Raw genomic sequence first — 16,133 nt, 5'->3', positions numbered from 1 at the left:
CCAAAGGAGTTTCTAAGAGAAACTGATGGCCTCTTAGTGTCACATGTCACCATGCACTGCAGGAGCCAAGCAGTAAAGAAGTCGTGAGTACTGCAGAAGCCTGGTGCTGGAGAAACTGCCCACCCTGTTGATATGGGGCACTTAGGAGGTACATATGCTGCAGATATACAGTGCTAGACAAGCTGAAAGAACTACAAGAGCCTGCCTGGAGAGCAAGTACAGGGGAACCAGGAAGCAAAATCCTTCCTGCCTGCAAAATCTTTCCTGTGTCCTCTACTAGTAAAATGTAACACTGTGCCAGCTGGCAAAGGAAAAATATTTTAAGGGCCTATCTCCCCTTTTTTGCAGAGCACGCAATGAAGGGTGAAGTTGGAGCTAAGAATCAAGAAACTGATAACTGACACACAATGTTTTAAGATGACAGAGAAAGTCAGTGTGGCTATATAGCATAGTAAGAAAGCTAAATGACATTAAATGATGTTAGAGAAGTTGAGTAGGGGAACAGATCATGTAGATCCTTATAAGACATATTATTAATTGTTATTTTAAGTGCAATATTAAGGTATTAAAGAATTTTAAGCAGGAGCATGACTTGATTTACATCTTAAGGAAATTCCTATGACTGAGTGGAGAAAGGATTCAAGGAGAAATAAGTGAATGCAAGGAGTCTAGTTAAGCTACTGCAGAAGTCTAAATGATACATGAGGGTGGTTTGGATGAGAGTGGTGGCAAAAAAGATAAGTGAAGAGGACAGATTCAACACTACTTTAAAAGTTTAAAAGGTATAACATTTCTAAGAATCTGCCTGCCAATGCAGGGGACACGGATTCAAGCCCTGGTCCGGGAAGATCCCACATGCCGTGGAGCAACTAAGCCCATGTGCCACAACTACTGAGCCTATGCTCTAGAGCCTGCGAGCCACACTACTGAGCCCACTTGCCACAACTACTGAAGCCCGTGCGCCTAGAGCCTGTGCTCCACAACAAGAGAAGCCACGACAATGGGAAGCCTGCACACCACAACAAAGAGTAGCTCCCGCTTGCCGCAACTAAAGAAAGCCTGCACAGCAACGAAGACCCAACGCAGCCAAAAATAAAAATTAAAAATTAAAAAAAAGGTACAACATTTTGATTGATCAGATATGCAGTTCACGGAGATGTACAAAACATGACTCCTAGGTTTCTAGTATGAATAACTGGGTGGGAAAGGAGCCATTATCTGAAGTGGGTGAAGACTAGAAGATAAATAGCTTAAATCTGAGATATCCAAAGAGAAATGGCAAAAAAGCAAATAAATATACAAGCCAAAAGAGAATAAAGAAAGAGCAGAAAATAAAATTTAGGAGTCATCCACATGGAAATGGAATTAAATGCAGAAAATAGATGAATTCACCTAGAAAGAGAAGATAGAATGATTAAGTCCTGTCACACCCTGAAATTTGGAAGTAGACCAGAGGAGAAGTAGATAGAAATTAACAGACATGAAAGATAAAATGAAAAGGTTTTGCATACATCTAATTAGATTTCCAGAGGAAAACATACAGACAATGTGAGAGAGAAAATAATAGTATCTGCTTACTTTCCAGACTTGATGATAGATTTGAGTCTTCAGATCTCAACAAATCTCCAGCAAAAATAAGAAGAAATCCTCAACTAGAGATATCATGATAAAACATCAAACACAAAAATAAATTCTTAAAAACAACCACAGAGAAAGGACAGACTAATCACAAGGGAATGATAATTAGATTGATCATACACTTTTCAACAGCAGCAATGGAAATCAAAATCAACGGAACAATATGTTACACAATGCTGAAGGAAAATAACCATCAAGGTATAACTATAGATTCAGCTAAATCATTATTTAAGAGAAAAAAAAAGACATTTTTAGAAAAAGAAAAGTAAATACATAAAAATATCCAAGAAAATTCTTCAAAGAAAAAATAATTGAGTAACTAATGCTGCCAAATATAAAACAATGATTAAAACACTGGGTAATGGCACAAGATTAAGAACACATAAATAGAACAGTAAATAGCACCAGAAATAGACCCAAATACATAGAAGACTGTAAGTTCTAATTTTTTATTTTCATGAATATATCCCACTATGTTCTAATGAGTGGCTTTTAAAAAATTAATTTATTAATTTATTAATTTATTTTTGGCTCCGTTGGGTCTTCATTGCTGCATGTGGGCTTTCTCTAGTTGTGGTAAGCAGGGGTTACTCTTCATTGCAGTGCATGGGTTTCTCACTGCAGGGGCTTCTCTTGTTGCAGAGCACGGACTCTAGGCACACGGGCTTCAGTAGTTGAGGTGCATGGGCTCAGTAGTTGTGGCTCGCGGGCTCTAGAGCACAGGCTTCGTAGTTGTGGTTAACAGGTTTAGCTGCTCCATGGCACGTGGGATCTTCCCAGACCAAGGATTGAACTCACGTCCCCTGCATTGGCAGGCAGATTCTTAACCACTGTGCCACCAGGGAAGTCCCAAGGACTGTAATTTCTAATGAAGTTAGCCATGACATTCAGTGGTTAAATGATAAATTATTTGATAAAATTACCAAGACAACTGGATAGACATCTTAAAAAGGAATTAAGTCATTTGAGTTATATCACCAAGATGACAAGATAGGAGACTCCTGACTTTCTCTCCTCCCACAGATGCACAGAATAGACAGCTATACATGGATCCAGCCCCTTTGAAAGAAATCCAGAAGCTGGTTGGGCAACTTCTACACATCAGGCAGCTGAGAAAATACCAACATCAAAAAGAGTGGGAAAAACCAAGAAACATTCTCGTCATAAACCCCACCTCTGTCACAGCACCTTACAATCTGGACAGAACTTCCAAATCCAATCTTCTCCCTCAGTCAGGATGGAACTTCCAAATCCCAGCTTCTCCCTGAGGAGCAAAAAGATTGGGACACACAATTAGAACTCCTACCTTTAATGTTGCCACCCAAGCAATGGGCCCCCAAATCACCCAGCTTTGAGAGCCAGTGAGGATTGTGTTCACAAGTCCCATGGGGATAGAGCAAACAAAGAAGCAGTTTTTAAACAGATAAGCAAGAACTTCCCACAGCTACCCACCCAGGTGCGCTGAAGAGGAAGCAGACAAAAATGCCCATCTCCCAGTTTCTCCCTGGAAGGGGTTTGACTGTATGTTTTTCCAGCTGCTGCCTGAGGGTACAGCTTCTAATCAGACTGCATCTGAGAGCTGACTGGAATCCTCCCATAAACCTGAAAGAGTCAGTGGGCACTGCAACTACCTTCTCCCTCCAGCTTGCTTCAACAATAAAACCAAGTGACCAGCTTCTCCTTGAAAGGAGGTTGTCCACACATCTAGTGCCCTAACTTTTGCAGCTGCCACCTGAGGGATGGACCCTCAGTCACCTAGCTCTGATAGCCAATGGAGCTGGGCATTCATGAGTCTCGCAGGACCATATTAAACAAAGAAGCAGTTGTTAAACAGGAGCATAAGCATTTCCTGCATCTCTCCCTTGCCAGGCTGGGTAGAGAGTGAATAGGCAAAAATGCCAATCTCCCAGTTTCTCCCTGTAAGAGAATTGACTACATACATTTCCAACTGCTAGATGAGGTTTCTGGCTTCTAATAAGCCTGCATCTGAGAGCTGACTGGGATCCTCCTGGGAACCTGGGTTGGTCGGCACATTGCCTGCTGCCTCCCCCTGTGTCACTCCAATAATAAAATCAACTCTCTAGCTTCTTGCTGGAAAGAGCTTGTCCACACTTCTACCATTCCAACTCGGGTTATGGCTACCACCCGAGAAACTGGCTCCCAAATCACCTACATCTGGGAGCTGATGAGGCTCAACATTCATGAATCCCCCAGACCACACAAAATAAAGAGGCAGTTCTATTTGATATACAAGCACTCCCTGCAACTATCCCCTCTGACTCAGCACAGAGTGAGTAGGAAAAGAACACCCAGCTCCTGTTTTTTTCCTGATAGGGGCTAGACCGCATATCTAATGCTCTGAATTTCCCAGCTGCTGCCTGAAGGACTGGCTTCCAATTAGCCTGCATCAGGGAGCTGAAGAAGCAGATAACTAATAGTCCTCTGGGAGCATAAACAGTTGTGTGGGCATTTCCCATGCCTTTGGGGCACACCTACTGGGAGTCACTAAGAATAAAGACATTGACTTGGACAACCACAAAGGTTTAGAGGCCACTAGGAGCTCAGGCCAAGCTGATTGATGAGGTTCATCTCTTACATTAGGCCAATCTCTCAAGACTGCAAGAGGTGACTTTTTTATCTAATGTGCAGAAACCAGCACAGAGAGAAAAAAAACAGAAGAAGAAATAGGAGAGTATTTTCCAAACAAAAGAACAAGATAAATCCCCAGAAACTGACTTTATTGAAACAGAGAAAAATGATTTACTCAACAGAGAGTTCAAAATAATGGCCGTAAAGATGAACACTGAGGTTAAGACACAAAGGCATGAACAAGGTGAGAATTTCAACAAAGAGATAGAAAGTATTTTTTTTAAATTACCAAACAGAAATCATAGAACTGAAGAATAAAAGAACTGAACTAAAGATTTTAATAGAGGGTTCCAACAGCAGACTAGATCAAGTGGAATAAAGGATTAGCTAATGCAAAGACAAGGCAGTGAAATCATCCAGTCAGAGGAACAAAAAGAAAAAGAATGAAAAAAAAGTGAAGATAGCTAAAAATACATATGGGACAGCATCAAGTGGACTGATATACACATTATAGGTGTTCCAGGAGGAAAAGGAGCAGAAAGCTTATTCAAAGAAATAATGGCTGAAATTTTTACAAACCTAGGGAAGGAAACAGACATGCAGATCCATAAAGACCAGAGAGGTGCAAATGAGATGAATCCAAAGATGCTCAACCAAGACACATTACAATTAAATTGTCAAAATGTAAAGACAAGCAGAGAATCTTAAAAGCAGCAAGAGAAAAGCAATTGTTACATACAAGGGAACCCCAAAAAAATTATCAGCAGATTTTTCAGCAGAAATCTTGCAGACAGAGGGATGAGATGTTCAAAGGGCTGGGGGGGAAATTGCCAACCAAGAATATTCTACCCAGCAAACTTGTCCTTTGGAATTGAAGGAGAGATAGAGAATTTCTCAGACAAACAGAAGTTGAAGAAATTCAACACCACTAGACCAGCCTTACAAGAGGTGTTAAAGGGAGTTTTTTAGGTTGAAACGAAAGGACACTAATTAGCAACATGAAAACATAAGAAAGTACAAAACTCACTGGTAGATAAATATATAGTTAAATTCAAGATGCTCTAATATTGTAATGGTGATGCGTAGATCACTTATAACTCTACTGTAAATTTTAAAATAACTATACCTATAATAATTTGTTAATAAATACACAATATAAAAAGATGTAAATTGTGACATAAAAACATAAAATGGGGGAGTATAAAAATGTAGAACTTCTGTATATGTTCAAAATTAAGTTGTTATCAGCTTAAAATAGACCGTTATAACTATAAGATGTTTTATGTAAGCCTCATGGTAACTTCAAAACAAAAACCTATAGTAAATACACAAAGGATAAAAGCATACCACTACAAAAAATTATCAAATCACAAAAGAAGTGAGCAAGGGAGGAAAAAAAGAAATTATAAAACAACCATAAAACAATGAACAAAATAGCAAAGTAAGTCCATATCTATCTATAATTACTATAAATGTAAATGAACTAAAATTCTCCAGTCAAAAGATATAGAATGGCTCAATGGATTAAAAAAATAAGAATCTACTGTATGCTACTTAAAAGAGACTCACTTCAGCTTTAAGGATGCACATAGAGGAGGACCTCCAAAATGGTGGGGGAGTAAGACGTGGAGATCACCTTCCTCCCCACAAATACATCAAAAATACATCTACATGTGGAACAACTCCTACAGAACACCTACTGAATGCTGGCAGAAGACCTCAGACTTCCTAAAAGGCAAGGAACTCCCCACGTACCTGGGTAGGGCAAAAGATAAAAGAAAAAAAAGAGACAAAAGAATAGGGACAGGACCTGCACCTCTGGGAGGGAGTTGTGAAGGAGGAAAAGTTTCCACACACTGGGAAGCCCATTCGCTCGTGGAAAGGGGGGGTGGAGTTTTGCAGCCACAGAGGAGAGCACAGCAACAGGGGTGCAGAGGGCAAAGTGGAGAGATTCCCGCACAGAGGATCAGTGCCAACCAGCACTCACCAGCCTGAGAGGCTTGTCTGCTCACCCACTGGGACAGGTGGGGGCTGGGAGCTGAGGCTCGGGCTTCAGATGTCGGATCCCAGGGAGAGGACTGGGGTTGGCTGCGTGAACACAGCCTGAAAGGGGCTAGTGCGCCACAGCTAGCCAGGAGGGAGTTCGGGAAAAAGTCTGGACCTGCCTGAGAGTCAAGAGACCATTGTTTCAGGGTGCGCAAGGAGAGGGGATTCAGAGCACCGCCTAAATGAGCTCCAGAGATGGGTGCGAGCCACAGTTATCAGCGCAGACACCAGAGACAGGCATGAAATGCTAAGGCTGCTGTTGCAGCCACCAAGAAGCCTGCGTGCAAGCACAGGTCACTATCCACACCTCCCCTCCTGGGAGCCTGTGCAGCCCACCACTGCCAGGGTACCATGATCCAGGGACAACTTCTCCAGGAGGACACACGGTGCACCTCATGCTGTTGCAACATCACTCCAGCCTCTGCCACCGCAGGCTTGACCCGCATTCTGTACCCCTCCCTCCCCCCAGCCTGAGTGAGCCACAGCCCCCTAATCAGCCAATCCGTTAACCCCCTCCTGTCTGGGCGAAGAACAGACGCCAGAGGGCACCTACATGCAAATGCGGGGCCATATCCAAAGCTGAACCTCAGGAGCTGTGCGAACAAAGAAGAGAAAGGGAAATTTCTCCATGCAGCCTCAGGAGCAGCGGATTAAATCTCCACAGTCAACTTGATGTACCCTGCATCTGTGGAATACCTGAATAGACAATGAATCATCCCAAAATTGAAGTGGTGGACTTTGGGAGCTACTGTAGACCTGGGGTTTGCTATATGGGACTGACTAGTTTCTGATTTATATGTTTATCTTAGTTTACTTTTTGGCACTTGTTATCACTGGTGGATTTGTTTATTGGTCTGGTTGCTCTCTTCTTTTTCTTTATTATTTTTTATTTTAATAATATTTTTTATTTTAATAACTTTATTTTATTATTTTTTTCTTTCTTTCTTTTTTCTTTCTCCCTTTTCTTCTGAGCCATGTGGCTGATGGGGTCTTGGTGCTCCGGCCGGCTGCCAGGCCTGAGCCTCGGAGGTGGGAGAGTCGAGTTGTGAGTTCAGTACATTTGACCACCAGAGACCTCCCAGCCCCACATAATATTAATCGGTGAGACCTCTCCCAGAGATCTGTGTCTCAACGCTAAGACCCAGCTCCACTCAATGACCAGCAAGCTCCAGTGCTGGACACCCCATGCCAAACAACTAACAAGACAGGAACACAACCCCACCCATTAGCAGAGAGGCTGCCTAAAATCATAATAAGTTCACAGACACCCTGAAACACACTACCGGACGCAGTCCTCTCCACCAGAAAGAAAAGATCCAGTCTTATCCACCAGAACACAGGCACCAATCCCCTCCAACAGGAAGCCTACACAACCCATTGAACCAACTTTAGCCACTGGGGCAGACACTAAAAACAATGGGAACTACGAACCTGCAGCCTGCGAAAAGGAGACCCCAAACGCAGTAAGTTAAGCAAAATTAGAAGACAGAAATACACAGTAGATGAAGGAGCAAGGTAAAAACCCACCAGACCAAACAAATGAAGAGAAAATAGGCAGCCTACCTGAAAAAGAATTCAGAGTAATGACAGTAAAGATGATCCAAAATCTTGGAAATAGAGTGGAGAAAATACAAGAAGTGTTCAACAAGGACCTAGAAGAACTAAAGAGCAAACAAACAATGATGAACGACAAAATAAATGAAATTAAAAACTCTCTAAAAGGAATCAATAGGAGAAAAACTAAGGCAGAAAACGGATAAGTTATCTGGAAGACAAAATAGTGGAAATACTACCACAGAATAAAGACAAAAAAATGAAAAGAATGGGGACAGTTTCAGAGACCTCTGAGACAACATTAAACACACCAACATTTGAATTATAAGGGTCCCAGAAGAAGAAGAGAAAAAGAAAGGGACTGAGAAAATATTTGAAGAGATTATAGTTGAAAACTTCCCTAATATGGGAAAGGAAATAGTCAATCAAGTCCAGGAGCACAGAGAGTCCCATACAGGATCAATCCAAGGAGAAACAGGCCAACACACATATTAACCAAACTATCAAAAATTACATACAAAGAAAAACTATTAAAAGCAGCAAGGGAAAAACAACAAATAAAATACAAGGGAATTCCCACATGGTTAACAGCTGATTTCTCAGCAGAAACTCTGCAAGCCAGAAGGGTGTGGCAGGACATATTTAAAGTGATGAAAGGGAAAAATCTACAACCAAGATTACTCTACCCAGCAAGGATCTCATTCAGATTCGACAGAGAAATAAAAACCTTTACAGACAAGCAAAAGCTAAGAGAATTCAGCACCACCAAACCAGCTTTACAACAAATGCTAAAGGAACTTCTCTAGGCAGGAAACACAAGAGAAGGAAGAGACCTACAAAACAAACCCAAAAAATTAAGAAAATGGTAATAGGAACAAACATACCGATAATTACTTTAAATGTGAATGGATTAAATGCTCCAATCAAAAGACATAGACTGGCTGAATGGACACAAAAACAAGACCCGTATATATGTTGTCTACAAGAGACCCATTTCAGACCTAGGGACACATATAGACTGAATGTGAGGGGATGGAAAAAGATATTCCATGCAAATGGAAAACAAAAGAATGCTGGAGTAGCAATTCTCATATCAGAAAAAATAGACTTTAAAATAAAGACTATTACAAGAGACAAAGAAAGACACTACATAATGATCAAGGGATCAATCCAAGAAGAAGATATAACAATTGTAAATATTTATGCACCCAACATAGGAACACCTCAATACATAAGGCAATTGCTAACAGCAATAAAAGGGGAAATTGACAGTAACATAATCATACTAGGGGACTTTAACACCCCACTTTCACCAATGGACAGATCATCCAAAATGAAAATAAATAAGGAAACACAAGCTTCAAATGATACTTTAAACAAGATGCACTTAATTGATATTTATAGGACATTCCAACCAAAAAACAACAGAATACGCTTTCTTCTCAAGTGCTCATGGAACATTGTCCAGGATAGATCATATCTTGGGTCACAAATCAAGCCTTGGTAAATTTAAGAAAATTGAAATCATATCAAGTATCTTTTCAGACCACAACGCTATGAGACTAGATATCAATTACTGGAAAAAATCTGTAAAAAATACAAACACGTGGAGGCTAAACAATACACTACTAAATAATCAAGAGATCACTGAAGAAATCAGAGGAAATCAAAAAATACCTAGAAACAAATGACAATGAAAACACGACAACCCAAAACCTATGGGATGCAGCAAAAGCAGTTCTAAGAGAGAAGATTATAGCAATACAATCATACCTCAAGAAACAAGAAACATCTCAAATAAACAACCTAAGCTTACACCTAAAGCAATTAGAGAAAGGAGAACAAAAAAAAACCCCAAAGTTAGCAGAAGGAAAGTAATCATAAAGATCAGAACAGAAAGAAATGAAAAAGAAATGAAGGAAATGATAGCAAAGATCAATAAGACTAAAGCCTGGTTCTTTGAGAAGATAAACAAAATTGATAAACCATTAGCCAGACTCATAAAGAATAAAAGGGAGAAGACTCAAATCAATAGAATTAGAAATGAAAAAGGAGAAGTAACAACTGACAATGCAGAAATACAAAGGATCATGAGAGATTACTATCAGCAACTATATGCCAATAAAATGGACAACCTGGAAGAAGTGGACAAATTCTTAGAAAAGCACAACTTTCTGAGACTGAACTAGGAAGAAATACAAAATATGAACAGACCAATCACAAGCACTGAAGTTGAAATTGTGATTAATAATCTTCCAACAAACAAAAGCCCAGGACCAGATGGCTTCACAGGTGAATTCTATCAAACATTTAGAGAAGAGTTAACACCTATCATTCTCAAACTCTTCCAAAATATAGCAGAGGGAGGAACACTCCCAAACGCATTCTACAAGGCCACCATCACCCTGATACCAAAATCAGGCAAAGATGATGTCACAAAAAAAGAAAACTTCAGGCCAATATCACTGATGAATATAGATGCAAATATCCTCAACAAAACACTAGCAAATAGAATCCAATAGCACATTAAAAGGATCATATACCATGATCAAGTGGTGTTTACCCCAGAAATGCAAGGGTTCTTCAATATACGCAAATCAATCAATCTGACAAACCATATTAACAAATTGAAGGAGAAAAAATATATTATCATCACAATAGATGCAGAGAAAGCTTTCGACAAAATTCAACACCCATTTATGATAAAAACCCTCCAGAAAGTAGGCATAGAGGGAACTTACCTCAACATAATAAAGGCCATATATGACAAACCCACAGCCAACATCTTTCTCAATGGTGAAAAACTGAAACCATTTCCTCTAAGATCAGGAACAAGACAAGGTTGCCAACTCTCACCACTATTATTCAACATAGCTTTGGAAGTGTTAGCCACAGCAATCAGAAAAGAAAAAGAAATAAAAGGAATCCAAATTGGAAAAGAAGTAAAGCTGTCACTGTTTGCAGATGACATGATACTACACATAGAGAATCCTAAAGATGCTACCAGAAAACTACTAGAGCTAATCAATGAATTTGGTAAAGTAGCAGGATACAAAATTAATGCACAGAAATCTCTTGCATTCTTATACACTAATGATGAAAAATCTGAAAGAGAAGTTAAGGAAACACTGCCATTTACCATTGCAACAAAAAGAATAAAATACCTAGGAATAAACCTACCTAGGGAGAAAAGACCTGTATGCAGAAAACTATAAGACACAGATGAAAGAAATTAAAGATGATACAAACAGATGGAGAGATATACCATGTTCTTGGATTGGAAGAATCAACATTGTGAAAATGACTATACTACCCAAAGCAATCTACAGATTCAATGCAATCCCTATCAAACTACCAATGGCATTTTTCACAGAACTAGAACAAAAAATTTCACAATTTGTATGGAAACACAAAAGAACCCGAATCGCCAAAGCAATCTTGAGAAAGAAAAATGGAGCTGGAGGAATCAGGCTCCCTGACTTCACACTGTACTACAAAGCTACAGTATTCAAGACAGTTTGGTACTGGCACAAAAACAGAAATATAGATCAATGGAACAGGATAGGAAGCCCAGCAATAAACCCACGCACATATGGTCACCTTATCTTTGATAAAGGAGGCAAGAATATACAATGGAGAAAAGACAGTCTCTTCAATAGTGGTGCTGGGAAAACTGGACAGCTACATGTAAAAGAATGAAATTAGAACACTCCCTAACACCATACACAAAAAGAAACTCAAAATGGTTTAAAGACCTAATTGTAACGCCAGACACTATAAAGCTCTTAGAGGAAAACATAGGCAGAACACTCTATGACATAAATCACAGCAAGATCCTTTTTGACCCACCTCCTAGAGAAATGGAAATAAAAACAAAAATAAACAAATGGGACCTAATGAAACTTAAAAGCTTTTGCACAGCAAAGAAAACCATAAACAAGATGAAAAGACAACCCTCAGAATGTGAGAAAATATTTGCAAGTGAAGCCACTGACAAAGGATTAACCTCCAAAATTTACAAGCAGCTCATGCAGCTCAATATCAAAAAAACAAACAACCCAATCCAAAAATGGGCAGAAGACCTACATAGACATTTGTCCAGTAAAGATATACAGATTGCCAATAAACACATGAAAGGATGCTCAACATCACTAATCATTAGAGAAATGCAAATCAAAACTACAATGAGGTATCACTTCACACCTGTCAGGATGGCCATCATCAAAAAATCTACAAACAATAAATGCTGGAGAGGGTGTGGAGAAAAGGGAAAACTCTTGCACTGTTGGTGGGAATGTAAATTGATACAGCTACTATGTAGAACATTATGGAGGTTCCTTAAAAAACTAAAAATAGAACTACCATATGACCCAGCAATCCCACTACTGGGCATTTACCCTGGGAAAACCGTAATTCAAAAAAGTCATGTACCACAATGTTCATTGCAGCTCTATTTACAATGGCCAGGATATGGAAGCAACCTAAGTGTCCTTCGACAGATGAATGGATAAAGAATATGTGGCACATATGTACAAAGGAATATTACTCAGCAATAAAAAGAAACGAAATTGAGTTATTTGTAGTGAGGTTGTTGGACCTGGAGACTGTCATACAGAGTGAAGTAATTCAGAAAGAGATAAACAAATACCTTATGCTAACACATATATATGGAATCTAAAAAACAAACAAACAAAAAAAAAGGTTCTGAAGAACCTAGGGGCAGGGCAGGAATAAAGACGCAGGTGTAGAGAACAGGCTTGAGGACACAGGGAGGGGGAAGGGTAAGCTGGGACGAAGTGAGAGAGTGGCATAGACATATATACACTACCAAATGTAAAATTGATAGCTAATGGGAAGCAGTCACATAACACAGGGAGATCAGCTCGGTGCTTTGTGAACACCTAGAAGGGTGGGATAGGGAGGGTGAGAGGGAGATGCAAGAGGTAGGAGATATGGGGTTGTATGTATATGTATAGCTGATTCACTTTGTTATAAAGCAGAAACTAAAACACCATTGTAAAGCAATTATACTACAATAAAGATGTTAAAAAAAAAAATAAGGATGCACATAGACTGAAAGTGAAGGGATGGAAAAAGTTATTCCATGCAAATGGAAACCTGAAGAAAGAAGGGGTAGCTATACTTATATCAGACAAAACAGACTTTAAGCCAAAAACTGTAACAAGATACAAAAGAGGTCATCATATAATGATAAGGGATCAATTCATTAAGAAGGTATAACAATTGTAAATATTTATGCATCCAACTTGGGGTTCCTAAATACGTAAAGCAAATATTAACAGATTTGGAGGGAGAAACAGACTGCAGTACAATAATAGTAGGGGATGTCAATACCTCACTTTAAACAATGGATAGACTATCCAGACAGAAAATCAAGAGCAAACAAACAAACAACTAACCCCATTAAAAATGGATAAAGGACCTGCATAGACATTTTTCCAGAGAAGACATACAAATGGCCAACAGGTACATAAAATGGTGCTCAACATCACTAATCATCAGGAGACTGCAAATCAAAACCGCAATGAAATGTCACCTCACACTTGTTAGGATGTCTGTTATCAAAAAGATTAGAGATATGAAATGCTGGTGAGGATTTGGAGAAAAGGGAACACTTGTGCACTATTATTGGGAATGTAAACTGGTATAGCCACTATGAAAAACAGTATGGAGGTTCCTCAAAAAATTAAAAATAGAAGTACCATATGATCCAGCAATCACACTTCTGTGTATATAAAAGGAAGTGAAATCACTATCTTGAAAAGCTATCTGTACTCCCGTGTTCATTACAGCATTATTCACAAAAGCCGAATAAGGAAGTAATCTACGTGTCCGTCGATGGATAAACAGATAAAGAAGATGTGGTACGTATATACACACGCCCACACACACACAGTGGAATATTATTCGCCCTTACAAAGACTGAAATATGAAATCCTGCCATTTACAACAAAATGGATCAACCTGGAGGACATTATGCTACGAGAAAAAGCTAGAGAGAGAAACACAAATACCGCATGGTGTCACTTATACGTAGGATTTAAAAAAGAAAGTTGAACTAGAAACAGAGAACAGAATGGTTGTTACAAAGAGCTGGGCGTGGAGGAAATAGGGAGAGTTTGGTAAAAGGGTACAAACTTTCGGTTATAAGTCTGAGGATCTAATGGATAACATAGTGACTGTAGTTGGTAATATTGTATTGTATAATTTAAATTTTCTATGAGAGTACACCTTAAGTGTTCTCACCAAAAATAAATAAATAAAGGTAACTATGTAAGGTGACAGATGTGTTAATTAACTTGGTTGTGGAAACTCTTTCACAATGTATATATTTATCTGATCATCAGGTTGTACACTTTAAATAAATTACAATTTTATGTGTTAATTTTACCTAATAAAGCTGGGGAAAAAAAGGAATCAACTTGGTTCTCTACCATTTTATACCAAAAATAATTTCCAGATAGATCAAACATCTAGAATGTAAAAAATGAAACCTTAAAAGTACCAGGAAAAAAAGAATTTTTTTTAGGGCAGTGAAAATACTCTGTATGATATTATAATGACGGATGATATTATACATTTGTCCAAACCCACAGAATGTACTAGGAGTATGGGGCGGGAGGGATAAATAGGCAGAGCACAGAGGAGTTTTAGGGCAGTGAAACTACTCTGTATGATACTGTAATGGTGGCTACAAGTCGTACTTTTGTCAAAACCCATAGAATGTACAACACCAAGAGTGAACCCTAATGTAAACTATGGACTTTGGGGGATAATAATGTGTCAATATAAATTCATCAATTGTGACAAATGTACCACGTGGGTGAGTGATGTTGGTGATGGGGGACGCTCTGCGTGTGTGGAATCAAGGAATATACGGGAAATATATGCACCTTCCATTCAATTTTGCTGTGAACCTCAAATTGCTCTAAAAAAAAAAGTCCTTTAAATAAAACCAATTGACACTTTTTAAAATATCAGGAGAAAAGCTTAATCATGACCCAATCCTAGAAACCATAAAAATAATAATAATAATAATAATAAATTTGACTATGTAAAAATTGAAAAGTTCTACAAGGAAAAGAAACACCATAAACTACATAAAGAAACCAACTACCTAGGAAAAAATGTTTACAATACACAGTCACGAGTGTTGAAGTCTTTGGGGAGCCCAATCGGTGGCAGTCCTCTACCTTGCTTAGTTCTGAACAAACTGAGAAATAAAACAATAGAATGGCACGTAGAGGTCAAAACAACAACTTTATTTCTGGTGAAGACTTGGTTGTAATACACTGCTTAGTGTGAGAGCCAAATGGGCTGGCTAACAGGACCCCAGACTAAGACAGGTCACAGAAAGTATAAGACATTCCCGGTACACAAGCTACACTGGCTTTTTTTTTTTTTTGTCTTGGAACACCCCAACCTTGTTCCTACCTCAGAGACTTTGTGCTTGTTTTCTCCTCTTTTGCATATGGAATGACTTTTAACTAGATATTCTTGGACTGGCCTCTTATTATTCATACATCAGCTCAACGTGATCTCCTGACAGAGACCTTACCTCAACACCCTACTTAAGTGGGCCATTCTTCCCCATCCGAGTGACCACAATCACAAATTGCCTTATTTATTTATTTCCTTACTTATATGAACAGTTATGCTGTGTTTATTTTCCTCCACCAAAATACAAGCTCCGTTAGAATATAGATCTCTCTTGTTCATCCTTATATCCCCAGAACAGTACTTGGCACATAGTAAATGCTCAATAAATATTCACTGACTGAAAGAGGCCTGTCACTGAAATGAACAGAGCATGCACTGTGAGAGCTTAGAAGAGTCTACAGTTTGGAAGAGTTAGAGAATACTTCCAAAAAGATGTGAAAGAGTGATTTTTTTTTTTGATAAATTCATAAGTAATAACTAGGGTGGCCTTTGACTCAAACTGAGGAAAAGGAGAAAGAGATCTTCCAAAGACTGAGACTAAGAAGCCACATTTTTGGGGGGGAAAGTGAGGAATAAAATGATCCTTTGGCTAGGGTCAGGGCCTGTATAAATAGTCCAATATAGCTGGAAATCAGATTGATGGTAAAAGAGGGTGAATGTTGAGGCTGGAAATGTAAACAGAGGGGAAGATCATGAAAGGGTTTTGCACCAGATTAAGGAATTTGGATTTTATCTTAAAGATGGTAAGAGACTATTGAAAGAATTGAGCTTGAAAGTAGATGATCAGATTTATGTTCTGTAAAGATCTCGTGTTCCTAACACCTAATACAGTCTGTGGTCAGGCT

The sequence above is a fragment of the Balaenoptera musculus genome, chromosome 1, assembly GCF_009873245.2.
Source record: "Balaenoptera musculus isolate JJ_BM4_2016_0621 chromosome 1, mBalMus1.pri.v3, whole genome shotgun sequence".
Lineage (NCBI taxonomy): Eukaryota > Metazoa > Chordata > Mammalia > Artiodactyla > Balaenopteridae > Balaenoptera > Balaenoptera musculus.
Note: the sequence above shows the minus strand (reverse complement) of the source record.